Source organism: Mus caroli, chromosome 9 (assembly GCF_900094665.2).
Source record: "Mus caroli chromosome 9, CAROLI_EIJ_v1.1, whole genome shotgun sequence".
In the NCBI taxonomy this organism is placed as follows: Eukaryota; Metazoa; Chordata; class Mammalia; order Rodentia; family Muridae; genus Mus; species Mus caroli.
In genome coordinates, this window is record NC_034578.1 from 73,552,633 (window position 1) to 73,568,607 (window position 15,975).

Here is a 15,975-nt window from a genome sequence, read left to right on the forward strand (position 1 = left end):
CCTGAAATGGAAGGTCATGAACACACGTGATTTTTAATCTGGAATGCACTGTCCTATCTTTTGTACATAAGTAGATTTGAAACTAATGAGAAACTTCATCTCTATTCCGCAAGGCAGTTCTAAAATGTAGAACTGTCTATATGGACTAAAATGTTGGATAAAATCATACATTCAAATTATTGACTAAATTCTAGCCATAAGCCATCAATCTCAAGATAATTTAGCTTTATTTAGAATCATTTATGCTAAAGTTCACTTACAATCAATACATAAAGCTATTAATACATGTAAATTGATCAGTATTTATGCCTCTGGCAACTTAATACAAATGGAATTTTGAGTATTTTTGAAAACTTTATAAGACTGAACATATACTAAGAACAATACTGATTCATATTTTCATATTACAATTAGAGAAAGTTTGTATTATTAGATACAGATCCTGGTATTATATAATCCTATGCAAAATTTTTGTTTGAATGTAATCTCATATGGGACCATCTTCCTGTCAGGTCAAAACCAGCAATATGATCTTATTCAATAAAGCATATTTTAAAACAAAAAATAAAAATAATCTTAGAACCCTTCTACCCTTAAATTTTTTATAAGGATTGTGTTTCTCTTCAAATCTGATTACTAAAAATTTAGAATAATAAAACATTTAAGATGCTACAATTAAATTACAAACTTGCTGTAATAAGCTGTCAAGTATAAGTTAATATATACTCCTGATATCCAATGTCATGATGATTTCAAAGGGGCTTCATCATTACACTTAGGATGAAGTGTCTTCTCAGCACAGGGAATCACTGCAAGGAGGCCTCACTCTACCACAGGTGCTGGGTACGGACATCCCAGCGAGGAGAACTCTTTATCTCTTTGAGGTCATGGGAAGGGCAAATCAGAACATCTCAGATTCACTTTATTAACCTCAAAGCAAATTCCAGTTGCTCAATACCTAATTATTTTTTTTTAAATTCTTTAATTTTTTTAAATAGAAGATGGGGGATAGCAATATCACTTTCACATCAATATACTTTCAGGGTATATTTATATTTGCTGTTATTCGATACATTTGCCTGATCTAACATAGTAATTTCAGATGTGGGGGGAGGTGCAGCAGGGGACTTTCCAGTAAATATTGATAATATTAAAATATGAACATTATTTGGAAGTCCATTCTGAGGAATTTCTACAAAATAATTCATAAGAAGAGCAACAAGGCAGTTGTGCAGAAAGCTTATGTCAGATGAGCAATTACATGATCTGTCTACACAAAGTTTAGAATGAAAATACGGGAAATCAACCTTTTTCCAGTTCCCAGACTATTCCCAAATTTCCACTGGCCAACCTTTAGTATCCCCCGACTACACTGAATGGAATGTGACTGTTCTGGTGCCATCGTATGATGTGCTATGCTGACGTGCCCCATTCTCGGTCATCCTTAGTAAGTGAAGCAAATATTTGGATAGATAAATACAAACATAGTGATGTAACATTAGCAGCTGAAAGGAAAAATGTGCTAATTTGGCTAAAATAATCAACATTAACAGTAGTGAGTTTGGGGGTAGGAACCAAATGTAAAAGTATAAATGGGACAGTGGGTAACAGGGCTTAAGTCTGACTTCTGCTGAGTCCTGAGTCTGGTGTTGTAAGAGCTTGAAGGCTCAAAGTCCTCAACAGGAAAATGAATGAGGTTAACAGTTTTATCCTTAAAGAGTTTCCATAAAGATTAAATGAGTTACAACTCCCCACCTTATCACCTGCCATGAAATAGTACTTTAAGTTGTCAGGCAATAATGTAAGAAATAAATTTCATGTAATTAGAAAGCAAAATGTCAGGGATGGGGAGATAGTTCAATGGGAGTTCAGTCTTGAAACCAATGCTAAAAAATGTTGGGCGAGATAGCCTGTGTTTATGGTCTCAGCGTCTAGGAAACAAAAACTAGCAGGTCCCTGGTACTCCCTGGAAGCCATTCTAGCTCCTGTGGAGAGTTTCAGATGAGAGATTTTGAATAATAATAATAGTAATAATAATAATATGAAAATACACACATGTGCACATACAGACACATATGGATGTATACACACACATACATGAAAGCAAATCCCATAATAAAATTCATCATTTTATACAGTGAATATTTTTAAATACAAAATAAATCTGTAATGGGCACCTTCCACTACTTTTTCTTAGCAAGGCCTTTCTTTATCTATTTCCCCATACCAGCCTGATGTCCCTGATTCATGGTGACTAGGTGATTCATGCTGGGTGAGAACTCAGGGCTGTTGCTGAGTGAGCAGTTAGAGTTCTCTGGGAACCCAGCTTCCTGGCAGAAGCTGGATCCTCCCCGCTGTCTGGGTGTGCTGTGGAGTGAAGCTGCTCCACGGGTACATTAAACCTTCTCCAGCTGTTCACTTCTCTGTTGTCCTAAGTGTTCAGGATGCAGCATGCTTGTAATCTAGACCAACAGCCTCAAATCCCATGACCTCAGATAAAATTCCAGGCCATCTGCTTCTAGACCTGAAGCATTTGCCCAGCGGGTATTACTTCCTCTAGCATTTTACAAATGCACAGAATATTTACACCCTGAAGAATCCAAGTGATTGTTTTGTGGATTACCACTGCTCTGAATTTTATAAATATCAGATTTTTTATAAGACCCCTTCTATATATTTCCATACAACTTAGAAAATAAAATATTAGTTCCTCTTCTAATAAAACTTTTGTCTTTTAAATGAGTCAATTCAAGCCAAATTAAAGTATTAAGGCAGGCTTATTGGGGCAACTCTTGGGAGAGCTCACTGACCACACAGGAGGGGGTCAGTAAAGTCACCACGCAGAGGGAAACAGAAAGTAGGGGGAAGAGAGAGAGAGAAAACACATGGGGTGGGGGTGGGGGGAGAAGGAGAGTGGAAGGGAGGAAGGGAGGGAGGGAGGGAGAGAGAAGGAGGGGGAGGGAGGGAAGGAGGGAGAGAGAGAGAGAGAGAGAGAACCAAAATGACTGAATTATATAGTAAATATACAGTGAAGAGCCACTGGGTGAGATGAAACCCAACCTCTGGGCTGGAAAATTCAGGGTCGAGCAAGCCACATCCTGTAATGGACAGGGACTGAGGGATGCTGGGAGAACCTGGAGGTGGGTTTTGTAGGTTAAATATGTACCTAAGCTACTTGTCCCTGGTCTGAAACGCAACACATAACATGAGCCACTCTGGCCTCCTCATAAGCTGAAGGTTATCAAGGACAAGGACAGGAGAGGAAGTCTGCAGTAATACAGAGTGGGGATTTAGGTCCGGGTGGAACACACTCTCTAAGCAGATGATAGCCTTAGCTTCTACATTTTAGGTCTGCGGTTCATCTTGAATTAACATCTGTGTTAAGAGTGCATTTGTTTTTCCTATGCATATCCATTTGTCTCAAGACTATTTATTGAAAAGACATTTTTCCCATTATCCCTGCCAAAGCATGGAGTACTTATCTGTCAGTTGAAAATCCCTTACTGCATAAAAGATCATCTATTTCTGAGTTTGCTTGTTTGTTTGTTTCTCTTTCACGGATGTCTTCATTGATCTATATGTCAGTTTCAGAGTTTTTGGATGCTGTAGCTTAAAATCAAATAATGTAAGTTCCTAGACTCTTTTTTTTTTTTTCTCATTCCAGACTGCTTAGTATGTTCTGGGCCTTGTAGATTTTTGTAAGAAATTTAAAATCAACTTAAAAATGTTGACACTGGATTATCACAAAGATGCAATTTAGGAACAGCCAAAGGGAAGAGATCCAGAGGGTGGAATAGAGGGACCTCTGGGAAGGAGGAACTCCTTGGCCCTGGGGCCCTGTCTGTCCTCAGCAAGTCAACACCTCTCCAACCAGGAAGAAGGCTCACTTCCTGTTTGGTTGTGTCTTATGGATGTTAACTCAATATCACAGCATCCAAATGACAAAACAAGGCAGAGAAGCCAGACGCTGCATATATTCCTCTTAACAGCACGCAGAAATGCTTGCCACGGTACTAATCCTAGATAATAAGTAGGCTAAAGAGTATGAGAAAAAGCAAAATTACAATCAAAATAAGTTTTGCTTTGTTTTGTTTTGTTTTTTAAACCAGTGAATGATACCCCAAATGAAGGTAGATTTTCATTTCGATTTGATTTGCTGTTAAGAGGATGGCTCTCCTGTGAAAGGGCTTAGATAAGATAGAGGGCCGTGAGGCAGAGTGTATTTCCTAGGACAAGGTTAATTTAATACCAGAGAGAGTGTGGCAGGGGGTGAAAGGAGAAAGGGTATTTCTGGGACCACCTAGAAAAACAAGGGCACATACCTTAAGGCATTTGAGAAGGGGGTGGGGAGTGTCTCACACTCTGCGGAAGTGTGTAAGGATTAGTCTATATGGGGGAATGCATGGAGGAAGGACTCCTTAGGGTGGTCACCAGACAGTCCAAAGATGAGCCTTAGTCCTTTGATATCTGAGGCCTTGAAGTTCCTGGGTGCCTGACATTCTCCAAGAATCAGGAGTTTACTTTAAAAATTCAGATGGATTGGTCTCCCTGTAGGAGCAGAGATTCCAGAATCAACAATGAGGACCAGCTGCTGGACATAATAAGCTAAGTCTACCTGGCCTGAGGGATTTAGCATTTCTTTCCAGAAGTACCTTTGTCCTGGGAGCCTGCCTTAGACTGACAGACATTCCTGGCAAGGTGCCTGATGATATCTGTAAGGCAGAGGAGATTTGCTGTTTAGCCTTAGCTAAACCTAAGATATAGTACCTGTCCCCCCAACACATACACCCTGCCCCCCAATGATCTAGGAACTTCTAGTGAGCAGCTACCTCTTAAAGATTACAGACTTGTAGCAGCACACCCAGCTCACAGAAGTGGCTTTCTGTAAACAGTACTTCTACAGAAGATCTTAATTTGTGAATCCTCTTTCTGAATATATTCTATTTTGCAGTGGAGGAAAAAATAAATTTTAAAAGAAGTGCCTCAGAAGTTCTGTTTTTTGTTTTGTTTGTTTGTTTTTTAACTTTAGTCACCTTGTTAATCCATGCACTTAACTGATGGCAATCTATGATTCAGAACTCTACATATAAAACTGTCTAATAATGCTTATTTAGTGGTGCAAACAGTACAGAGTATCCAGAATGAAACGCTATTGGGATACATGAACCCCAAAGGAATAAAAGGGAAAAAAGGAAGAGAGGGCAGGAGTGGGAGGGGAGGGGGAAGAGAGAGGGAGGGAGGGAGGGAAGAAGGGAGGAAAGGAAGGAGGGAGGGAGGGTCGAAGGAACAGAACAGAATAGGATGCACTCCACTGGTACTTAACAAGAAACTCTCTCACAGAGTTGTCACAGCATTCCTGGCCCAGGTCACAGGCCAGCAAGAGACCAACTGTTCTCTTCACTCTGCTTTATGAGGCGAACAATTATTTGTCTATCGAGAAAGTCTTAATGCTCACTGCTAACTGTTGAATACTTGGGTAATGGCATAATAACAATAATGATGATGATGATGATAATAATAACAACCACAATAGTATACTACCTTAGTAACACTGGTATGACACATTAGAAAATACTGCAGCCTAATTAAAAATCAAATTATTGATGCAGAACTTGCTAAGATTCAAGCACACGGCTATTTCTATTACGTGGAGGTGTTGTGGTAACACAAAGCACGGGGCTTCCAAAAGAACAGTGAAAACCCACTGTGTACTCGGGCTCTCAAAGAGCAAGTATCACCCTCAGCGGAACCTTCCAGGAATAATACAGATATCACTTAGCTTTTGGGGGAATCTCCTGAAACCTCATGTTTTCATTTCTTATTTACATTAGTCATTCTGCAAACAGCTTTTGTACACTAAAGTTAATCATAATGAAGGGCCTAAACTGTGTTTTCAGTACAAGTTGTGACTCCAATGAGATGTGAGCCTGACTCGTTTTTCTTGTTTCTTGTATGGGTTTTTTTTTTTCTATATAAACCTATCTTACCAGGAAGACTGAGAATTAAAATTAATTATAGTCATGCTGTTTGGTGTATCATTAAGATGAAACTGGAGGAAACTATAATGGAGTTTAGATTCTACTTCAGCTATAGGACGCAGAGAAATTAAGAAGGATCAGAGCTGGAAACCTCCTACCGGCCAGCTTTCATGGTGCTAAAGATGCCATGCCTAGTGTTTGGAGGGGTCAGCGGGGGCAGGATTTCCCTAGCTGTAGAATGTAAGTGCTGCAATACCTATCCATCAGGCAGAGTATGTCTGTTGGTGCAATAGAGGCAAGAACACGTTAGAGATAAGCACCTGCTTTGTTGTTAAGCTGCCTTCTAAATATTTATCTTGACATTAAGACCAGGAAACCTCTCAGGCTGAAGCAGTCCTTTGTGCAGAGGATGGACAATTCAGAAATTCAAACCTGGTCAGTGTGCAAAGAAGAAGAGGCCGAGGGATGCTCAGTGCTAACCCATCTCTCACCGCTCACCCCCAACCCCTACCCTGCACACACTAGGCCCAGTGAACATCACCCATCAAAGGCGGACAGCTTTAAGATCCCAAGGATGGAGTAGAGTGATGGGACAGCCACTGTGCAGATTGACATTGTTTGTCAACCCTGAACACATAGCAACTGGTATCTACACAGAATCAGGCCTCCACTCTTCCACTGCTGAGAGATAAGTGGCCCCATAAGTCCCATTTCTTCCTGAGGAGCATATGACAGTCAATGGCTCCTGGAGAAAGGAATGGCATTGTCTGTAATGGTGCAGCCACTGGGATGCTAGGCAGGAAGGGGTTTGTTCAGTGAAAGGACACCAGAGGACCATGGGTAGCAAACATAATCTAAATACACTGAAACTGTCAAAAGGAAAGAAAAAAGACTTTTGTAACATGATGAAATAGCAAGGTGAGGTTCCATTTTATCAGATTCATCAATCCTGCAGTTATGAACCCAGATTTGGGGGGTTGAGATCTCTCTCTCTCTCTCTCTTACACACACACACACACACACACACACACACACACACAAGCAAAAGTGACAATAGGATGAAGAAGGACATCTTTTCTTTGAAGATACTGTAGACATGGTTAAAAAAGGAGAACCAACAATGCAGAAGGTCTCCAAAAGCTGCTGACTCATCATCATCCCCTGATGCTAGGATCTGGGAAAGGTTAAGAATCCCTCACAGCTCATCCTCAGTGGGGCCTGTTCCCCAGTTGTCAGTATTTGGATGAAGGAGCTTGGCTTACCTCTGCCTCACTGCATTGTTCACCCCAGCACAAGCTCACCCAGTGTTACGTCCATTCTGCTGAGCTTCCCCACTCGAATGTCCGTTGACTGGTGAGCACATTTCTGGACATTCTACAAAAATAACTTCCTTCTATTTCCCCCCAGCTAATCACTATTGTTGTATTGGTTATTCCATGAGCCTGGAATGTTTCCTGTTTACACTGCTTTCTTAGTGACCCTTACCAATCTCTGAGAGGGGTCTCCAAGATCATTGGTTTTAAAGGGACCCATCCTTATCCCTTTCTTACTTTTATCACCTCACTTCATTTAGTATGTAGCACTGGCTGGGTGAGATCGTCCTCACATGCATTGGCTCATCAGGACAGGAGCTGTCTAAATGCCTCTGAGGGGTGTGTGCTAACTTACTGGTGAGCTGGCAATGCTGTCTCAGATAAGGACTGTTCTCTTACATAACAAATTTCAATTCTATTTACTGCGCAATTATACAGGAGAAATGAGGAGTGTACCTTGCATCTCCCATCTTGTTTTGCCTTGGCTCTCTTTCTCACTTTAAAACACTGTCTACAAGTCCTTAAATGCCTTAGTCAAACTTACAACACATTAAGACAAAACACCATAGGCAAGAAGTGGCCTTTGCTGTTAAAATGTTTGACACATGTCATGAGCACTTTTTGAATCTACTTAAGGAAACAAAAAGTTGTTCTGGGGACATGTTGGCATTTATAGACAAATGATATAGGAGGCATAGCAAATATATTCTCTACCAAGAATCTTAAAATGGTGTTTCAAGCAATTTTAACCAAAGCTGTGAACCTCACCTGCAAAGACATGAAAGTCTGCAAATGACACAGCAAAATGTGCAGTCAGACACAGCAACTGTAGGCTCTTTTTAATGTCTTTAATTTCATTGTGTTATGTGAGTGAGTGTTTTACATGGATGTATGTCTGAGCAGCATGTGTGCCTGTTGCATGCAGAGTCCAGAAGAGGGTGCTGGATCTCCTGGAACTGTAGTCACAGACAGTTGTGAGCTGCCATGTGGCTGCTCAAACCCAAACCCTGGTCCTCTCAAAGGCAGTCCGCCAGTGCTTTTAACTGCTGAGTTATTTCAATAGCCCACCGTCAGACTCTTAAAAAGAAGCTTGAAATAGGTATAATTTTGTGGAAATTATGTCAATGAAGACAGATTTGTGCAATTAAAAAGTTAAGAGAAGTGTAAATGTTAATATTATATCTCCCACAGAAAGACTTTAACACCAGAGAACAATCATGCATGTAACAAGAACATCAGCCAGAGTCCACTCCTCCCTCAGACACTGACCTCAGGGCTCTCTTTTAATCAGGCTTGCTGAGGCATCTGTACCATAACTGAAATAAAATGGTTACATTTATTTATTTATTTATTTTTAATCCGGAGAAACTTTCAATGAAGATTTGAAAAGTCGCCTTTTACTTGAGAGTTATTTTCTCAATAACCTCATCGGCTTCTTTCTTTTGCTTATAGTCTACTTGTACACATACGTGTTAGTTAACAAAGTATAATCTTTAAGTATGCAAACTGCTGCTGGGTTTGGATGTCCAGAGAGCAGAGCTGCCCTTGGAGAGCGTGATGTAATGCTGAAACAAAGCTGGTGTTCATAGACTCTCATCAGGATGTAAACCATCCACAGTAGAAAACACACCTGTTTCACTTTCATCTGATCTTAGGGCCCAGGTCCCAGAGGAGAGCATGGCCACCCTGTTCTTTAGTTCTGATTCCTTGCTGTCTGCTTTGTACAACTTGACTAGGTGCCTATAGTTTTTATGCAAATATTTAAAGTCTTACTTTTTTTTTTGTTTACTTGTTTGCATCTGAAAAGTTCTGACTTCTCAACAAGACCATGTGTGTATGACCCTGACACACAGCTAATTAGGATGCTCAAAGGTTCTGATCCTCCATTTTGGAATCTCGTTTGTATCCCTTGCCCTTGAAAAGGTTTCACTCACTTCTTCTCTGGCATTTCAAATTGCAGCACTTTGACCCACAACTTTTAACATGCTCACTGGGGATGACTCTACTCCAGAAAGTATGTAATGTCAAGCTATTGGAAGAGCAGAACTCAGTCCTGGCTTTCTATTTAAATCAAGGTGACTGGTTTCTCAAACCCTAAGAACTGGACTTCTGCTACAAGAACAGAACTTTCCACCATTGCCCTTCTCCTCATACTTCCAGCGGGCAGATTGATGTCCCTTCCTTCTTCTCGTTTGACATAGAAATTGCACATATATATTAAAACTTCCAATCTTCTTCATCAATGTTTTAGAACTGTGCTTTTTTCAAAAAGAAGGCTGAACAAGAGAGACAAATGAATGGTCCTTACATCTTTGCCTACACTTTATCAAACTTTTAAAATACATACACATTATTTTTTCTTTATTCTTGAGAATCTCTTAAGTGTATATAATGAAAGATGAGGTGATCTATCTATTCCCCCAAATTCCCACCTCCAACTCCCCCTCAAAATCTTCTCCAACATGCCCAGCTTTGACCTCGGCTTTTTCTCTGTCTTTTGATAATCCACTAAGTCCAATTAATGTTATCTACAAGTGCCTGGGTGCAGGGCCTTACATTAGAGTATGGGGAACCTATCAGAAGCCACACAATCCAGGAAGAATGATTCTCCCTCCCCAGCAGCTATCAACAGCTAATAGTTCCTAAGTTAATGGCTTTGGAATAGCCTGGAGTCTTCCACATAAACACTGACATGCAAAACACTTTATCTTTCATATAGACCATCATCCATCAAATGGCAAGTATTTCAACTCACTGCACACTGGACTGCAGGCTGGGCATGTTGTTTCTATACTATCATTTGCTTTCATTGTCTTACTTCCACAATTAACTGAGTATCATCCTGCAAGGTCAACTTCTACATTTTGGGGAAACGGAACAAACCAAAGTCCATATTTTAGCGATGTTCACCACATCAGTTAAACACAATTTAAGCAGAGAGAATTGACAGGCCACGGCCAAAGGAAAATATCCTAATTCAAAACCAAAGGCCATCTGTCGTCGAGCATACTTTCAGTTGTAAGAGGAAGCAATCATTTTAAAGATGGAAAATGGTGGCAGTACATTGTTTAATATTTATTTAACATTCAGAGTAAGGCTGTCGATTTTTTTAAAAATAATGTATTATAGGTTCTGTGGACTAAAGTTTCTGTTGTAAACCTTGCTTGGCTTTTAACTTCTGTACAGTGCTACAGATTTCTGGAAACCTAGATTTTATTAAAGTAAAAATTTCAGATGGAGATGACAGGTAACCATAACAAAGGAAATGTATAGATAAATAAATAGGTGCCCAGATGAAGCAAAGAGGGGAAAAATACCAGATAGGGTAGATAAAAAGAAATGAAGAAATAGAAAAAGTATAGAAAAGGAGAGAGAACATGAAGGAACAAAAAGGAGCTAGAAAGATAAGAAGCAGTTTCCCAGGTGTGTGTGTTTTTGTTTTGCTTTGTTTTTTGGTTTTTTTGTGTGTGTGTTTGGTTTGGTTTTGGGGGTTTGTTTTAGCAGTAGAAGCAAAAAATAGGAAGGAAAGGGTGGCAACCGAGAATAAACCACAGGGAACACAGCCACTTAGCTCTGCTACACATTTCTCTAGCCAACAAATCAAAAATTATATTTATTTGAGGAAAACACGGTTCTTTCAAAACATCCAGGAACAGCTGCTAAATGAGGCAGATTAGACTATTTGGAGTGACTCTGCAGAGCATTGTGCTGTTAAAAATGAAAGTCTTCATTACTTCTCTGAGCATATAATTGACAGCCCTCATAAAAACCCCATGTGGAAAGATTCTATCACAAGCACTGGTGAGGAGGAAGCCACTCTTCGGTGCTCTGAACATTCCCTTGCCTTCCCAAATGAGTGATTTTTACACCATCCCAGATGCAACCTGATGTTAATTAGAGAGAAAGCCTTTTGAAATGAAAATATGTCAAGAAGAGAATAAATCATGAGCTTCCCAGAGATATTCTGCAGGAGAGTGTTGTTCCCAATCTCTTAGCGTGCTCACAGTGAGAAGTGGGCAGAGAAAAATTTCAGAGCCGAGTGGGAAAAAGACGTGATCACATGGTACAAATATTTCACAACAGTGGGAAAACCTGCAAGTCGGTAGAATCAAGTACTTCACCCAAAATCTTAACGAACTCAGATCTGCCAATGTTCGATTTAACCAATAACTAATGAATCCATTTACTATCCACAAGGACCCGAAGTATTCTTCTGTGTATATTTTACATTCTTGGGTCTGTCAGCTGGGAGCTTCCTGATATACAAGAATGGTGTCTTGTTTCCAGTTCACTGGGGGAACAGACCATTTGAAATACAATGGTAGATATCTTAATGAATGGACAGTGTGAAGGTCCCAAATATTATTTATTTGGTATCATCATCGCTGTAAAGGATTTGTATAAACCTTTGAAAATAGGCTCCTGCCAGGACAGGAGACCACACTTGACACTATGCCAGTATTCAAAAGAAGCTAATCATTAATTTCAACTTCACTTTCACCAGGAATGAGCAGCCTAAAAATTATAGGGTATAAAGCTCAAATGATAAATATCATATGCCCTAGGGGATAGCTTACCCTTCTTCTATAGGCAATAATACCAAATAAAAATCACACAATAATTAGATGTCCCCAGAGGAAACTTTCCTCAAATCATTCATGATCATGTAATTAAAGAATTCCCCAGTATAGACATGTCCAGTGAATATCTCTTTTGTTAGTGTCTTTCCACCTGGTAATATGAAGACTGTTCAGCATTTAGGGAAAGTACCTGCCACAAAGCAGCATAGGGACCCAGGTTGGGATTCTCAGCAGCAAAGTAAAAGCCAGGTGTAGTGGTGTGCCTGAAATCCCCACACCGGGGCATTAGATCCTTGGAACTTACTAGGCAGACAGCCTAGCACAATTTGTGAACTTCAGGTTAAGTGAGAAACCTTGTCTAAAAAAAGTAAGGTGGAAATCAAAAGGTGAGGTACCTAAGACTTATCTCTGTCCTCCACTTGAATATACCACACTCAAGGTAGAATGTAGCACACACCACACCACACACACACACATACACACACCACACATACATTATACACACACACATCACATCACACTCACATACACATACACACACACAGCATACATACCCACACACATACATACACACCATACCACACACACACACACACACACCACACTAACACACACAGATCATTTCACCTCTTTCACGTTCCTCAGAATCACAGCCACTGAAAAATTCCTTTTCTTCCTCAAATCCCGTTTATTATGTTAGCCTTCCTGGTTCCTTTAAGCAACCCTTCCCAAGGCTCCTGTCCCCCTGCCTCTGCACACACTCCTACCACCCTCCTACCACTGACCCCTCCCTCCATTTCCCCAGCTCCTGTCTCAGGTGAACACAGCAATCAGCCTGATCATGACTGGCAGTACCCTCCTTCCTACACACTGCCCCACTCGTGGGGGCTGGGACACGTCACTCAGAGCCCATCTTCCCATAGGGAAGGGCATTGCCCCCATTCCCTCTGACACTCTAATACAATCAATCTCTCTCAAAAAAAGCTGACTTTGATTTTAATGCGACTTTAGTGATATTTGTACAAAACTTTAATCCTGGGGATATTTAAGCCTTGTTTTCTGTTTAGAGCTATTTGATAAGAGGAGGATATATTCTGATCTGCAAATGATATGTTCACCAACAAAGCACAAAAATACAACTCACAGAGTTGAACTTACATGAACAAAAGTACAGTTCACATCTATCAATGACATTGTATTTAAGAGATACTATTTGTAGACACTAACAAATACAAGCTACAAAGGGGACAAACAAGCATACTCACCTAACTAGCTAGACAAGGATAACTTGTCACTTTGCAAATAATTACTCAAATTAAACTAAGTGGGCCCTTTCTGAAGGGCATCCTACAACCGGGATTATGATTATCGGAGACCTCTGCTTTAATGAGACCACAGGTTCACCACAGTATTCGGGAGGTCAATGTAGAACAATGTTACATGTTATAAACTTGTTATGATTTAGTCTAACTGAATGGGGTGTATGTAAGGGAGGGCTGGAGAGTGAAATAGTCAAGTTAAGAAAATACTAATAAGGGCCTTGAGATGTCTTTGCCAGCAAACGCCTTGTGGTACAAGTCTAACTACCTGGGTTAATTCAGGATTTCACAGTGGGAGGGGAACTACCTCCCAGAGCTGCTGTCCTCTTCCCTCCATACCCTTTATAACACACACACACACACACACACACACACACGATAATATAAATATAATCTTTCAAAATATCTTTTAAAAATATTCTCAATAAACAAGCATGACTATACACTGTAAAGGCATGTGACAACTACAGGAAGCGACCAACAGATAATTAGCTAATAATTAATTAATATAATTAATTATATTTTAAAATAATTACAATTAACAATTAATAATTATACATATGTACATATATTATTTATTCCACCCCAAGAATGTTGCCAGTTAAGAAGTAAACTCAAAAGCATAATCGCAGAGACATCACTGAGTCAGCACCAGGGGTGTGGTTTGTCTCTACATCTGTGCAATCCCTTTCACCAACTCTTCAACTGAGCTACTTCCCACAGTAAATTCTGAGCAGCTGCAGTCTCCACCTGCCAGGCTTAAAAAGGAGATCCACCCATCCCCTCAGGCAGGCTCTGCAGGCTGCACCAAACACCCTTAGTAGAAGCATACATCCCTAAGGTCCCAGCCCCAAAAGCAAAGGGGTGGAATTAGCAATCTGATGGTGTAGGGACAGCTAGCTACTGTGCTTGGAACTAAGAGTGACAGTAAGTAGAAGACTGACAGATCTCTGCCCCACTTTGCAATCACCATTGGTTCTTTACTTTGGAAAACTCCAAGCTGTTTTCTCTCCTAAGCTCCTCTCATCATCTTCCTCCTTTCCCTCTGGCTTGTCAGCTCTGATTCAGCATCAGTCAGATGTCCTTGGGCCCTTGGGCTTGTTGGGATGAGAAAGGGAAAGAAGGGAGGTGCCTGCCAGTAACCTGGATTTAGTAGGTTGAGTCTGAAAATGGACTGTGGGAAATTATAATCTCGCTTCAACTGCTTGCAACCAGCATGTCTTCTTGTCTCTTGATATGTATTTATTTAGTCTCCACCTCTAGATCAGAGAGACCTTGTAATCTGTAGCCTTATCACACTAGCCATAGTCAAAAGACCGCCGGCATTCCCATAACCTCCCATCTGTCCTTAAAAGCACTATTGTCTTTTTACACACTCATGATCCCAGCAGCAAACACAAGCTCTCTGCTCCCTCGCTTACAGGAAACCCATCAGACAGAACAGGCTTGAAGTTTCCAAGACCCTTCCAGAAACCACCTCTGTGCTTAAGGTCACAACTTACAACTTACAGGGGCGGATTCCCAAGGGATCCATCTGGAGAGCTCAGTGAGGTCACAGACCCAAGGCACCCCAACTGTAATTAATCATCCAGCAGAGAGAAAGTGGATCTTAGAAAAACTCTTCCTCTTCAACTTCTGCTTGGTCTTTGAGCTCTCTGCAGCCGAGCTCTGGGCTTCCTGGTAACCCAGACCCTTCCATTTCCACCCTCGCTCTCCCCAGACCCTCTTCCACCTAATCTCTGAGGGTCCTTCTCGCCAGCAGGAAATTCATCAAGCGATCCTGGGGGGCGGCGCCTGTCCTCTAGACCGCACCTCCAAAGTCAGAGACATCACTTTCAGAACTTTGTAACTCCCTCTCTCCAAGTCCAAGGAAGAGCCCTGGAGCGCAGCCCCGCGCTCTGCAGGCCCCGTCCGGTCCCCGTGCTCCACTCACCCGCCGCCACTGCTGCCGCCGCCGCCGCTGCGAAGGTGGCGCCCAGGAAGCTGGGAGGAGGGAGACGCACCTGCGCGGGCGGGCGGGAGCTGGCCGCACCTCCCGGGCGGTGCCGAGCGTGTCACCAGGGGGCGGCGAGTTGCAACAGGTCCCGATTCTCTACACAGAGTAGCACACACGGCCCAGCGCCCTGTCTGAACTCAAAATCCCAGCCCTGCACACAGCACTCTTTCTTTTCCTCCTCGCCCGCCGGGCTGGGACGCTGGAGCAAGTCTGGACACCTGCGCGCTGCGAGCAGGAACCCGGAAAAAGCCAAGCACACCTGGGAAGAAGGTGGACCTTTGAGCTGGACAGGGGTGCTTTCCGCCTGGCTCTTGGGCTCCAGGATGCATTCTGGAGCCCCAAGCTTTGGAGCAGGGCTCCAGACCCTCTTGACCCGCAGCCAGTAGCCCACAGCCCGCAGGGCAGGCCCCCTGGCTGGTTTGGAAAAGACAGAGGTTGAAAGGTGGTTGAAAGAAAAGAATTTCAAAAACCAACAGCTTGGGTATGGATTTTCTTCGACTGTCTCGATTTACTTGGAAGGAAAGGACAGAGTTGAAAATAAGGATGTCAGCAATACAAGCAGCTCTCTCCTGGGAACAATGGAAGAAGCAGAAACTGCAATTTGATTTGTTTAATTAAATGTATTTATTCACTTTACAACCCAAATATCAGCTCTTCCTCTCCTCCCAGTGTCCCCCCTCAAGTAAGTCCTCTCCCCATTCCCCTGAGAGGGGAAGCCCCTTTCTGGGTGTCAGGCCACACTGCTGTCATCCCACCTTACCCTATCCATGCTGAACATTAAGTTGCTGC

General features: G+C 41.7%; 1 protein-coding gene across 1 annotated transcript in view; it reads right to left on the reverse strand.

The window, feature by feature from the left end:
* Positions 1-15,175, reverse strand: part of Fam83b (family with sequence similarity 83 member B) — a 77,411-nt gene extending 62,236 nt beyond the window's left edge. Inside the window, exon 1 of the mRNA XM_021173260.2 lies at positions 15,124-15,175. The gene's annotated coding sequence lies outside the window, so the exon portion shown is untranslated. The remainder of the gene's footprint in view (positions 1-15,123) is intronic.
* Between the last annotated feature and the right edge of the window lie 800 nt (positions 15,176-15,975).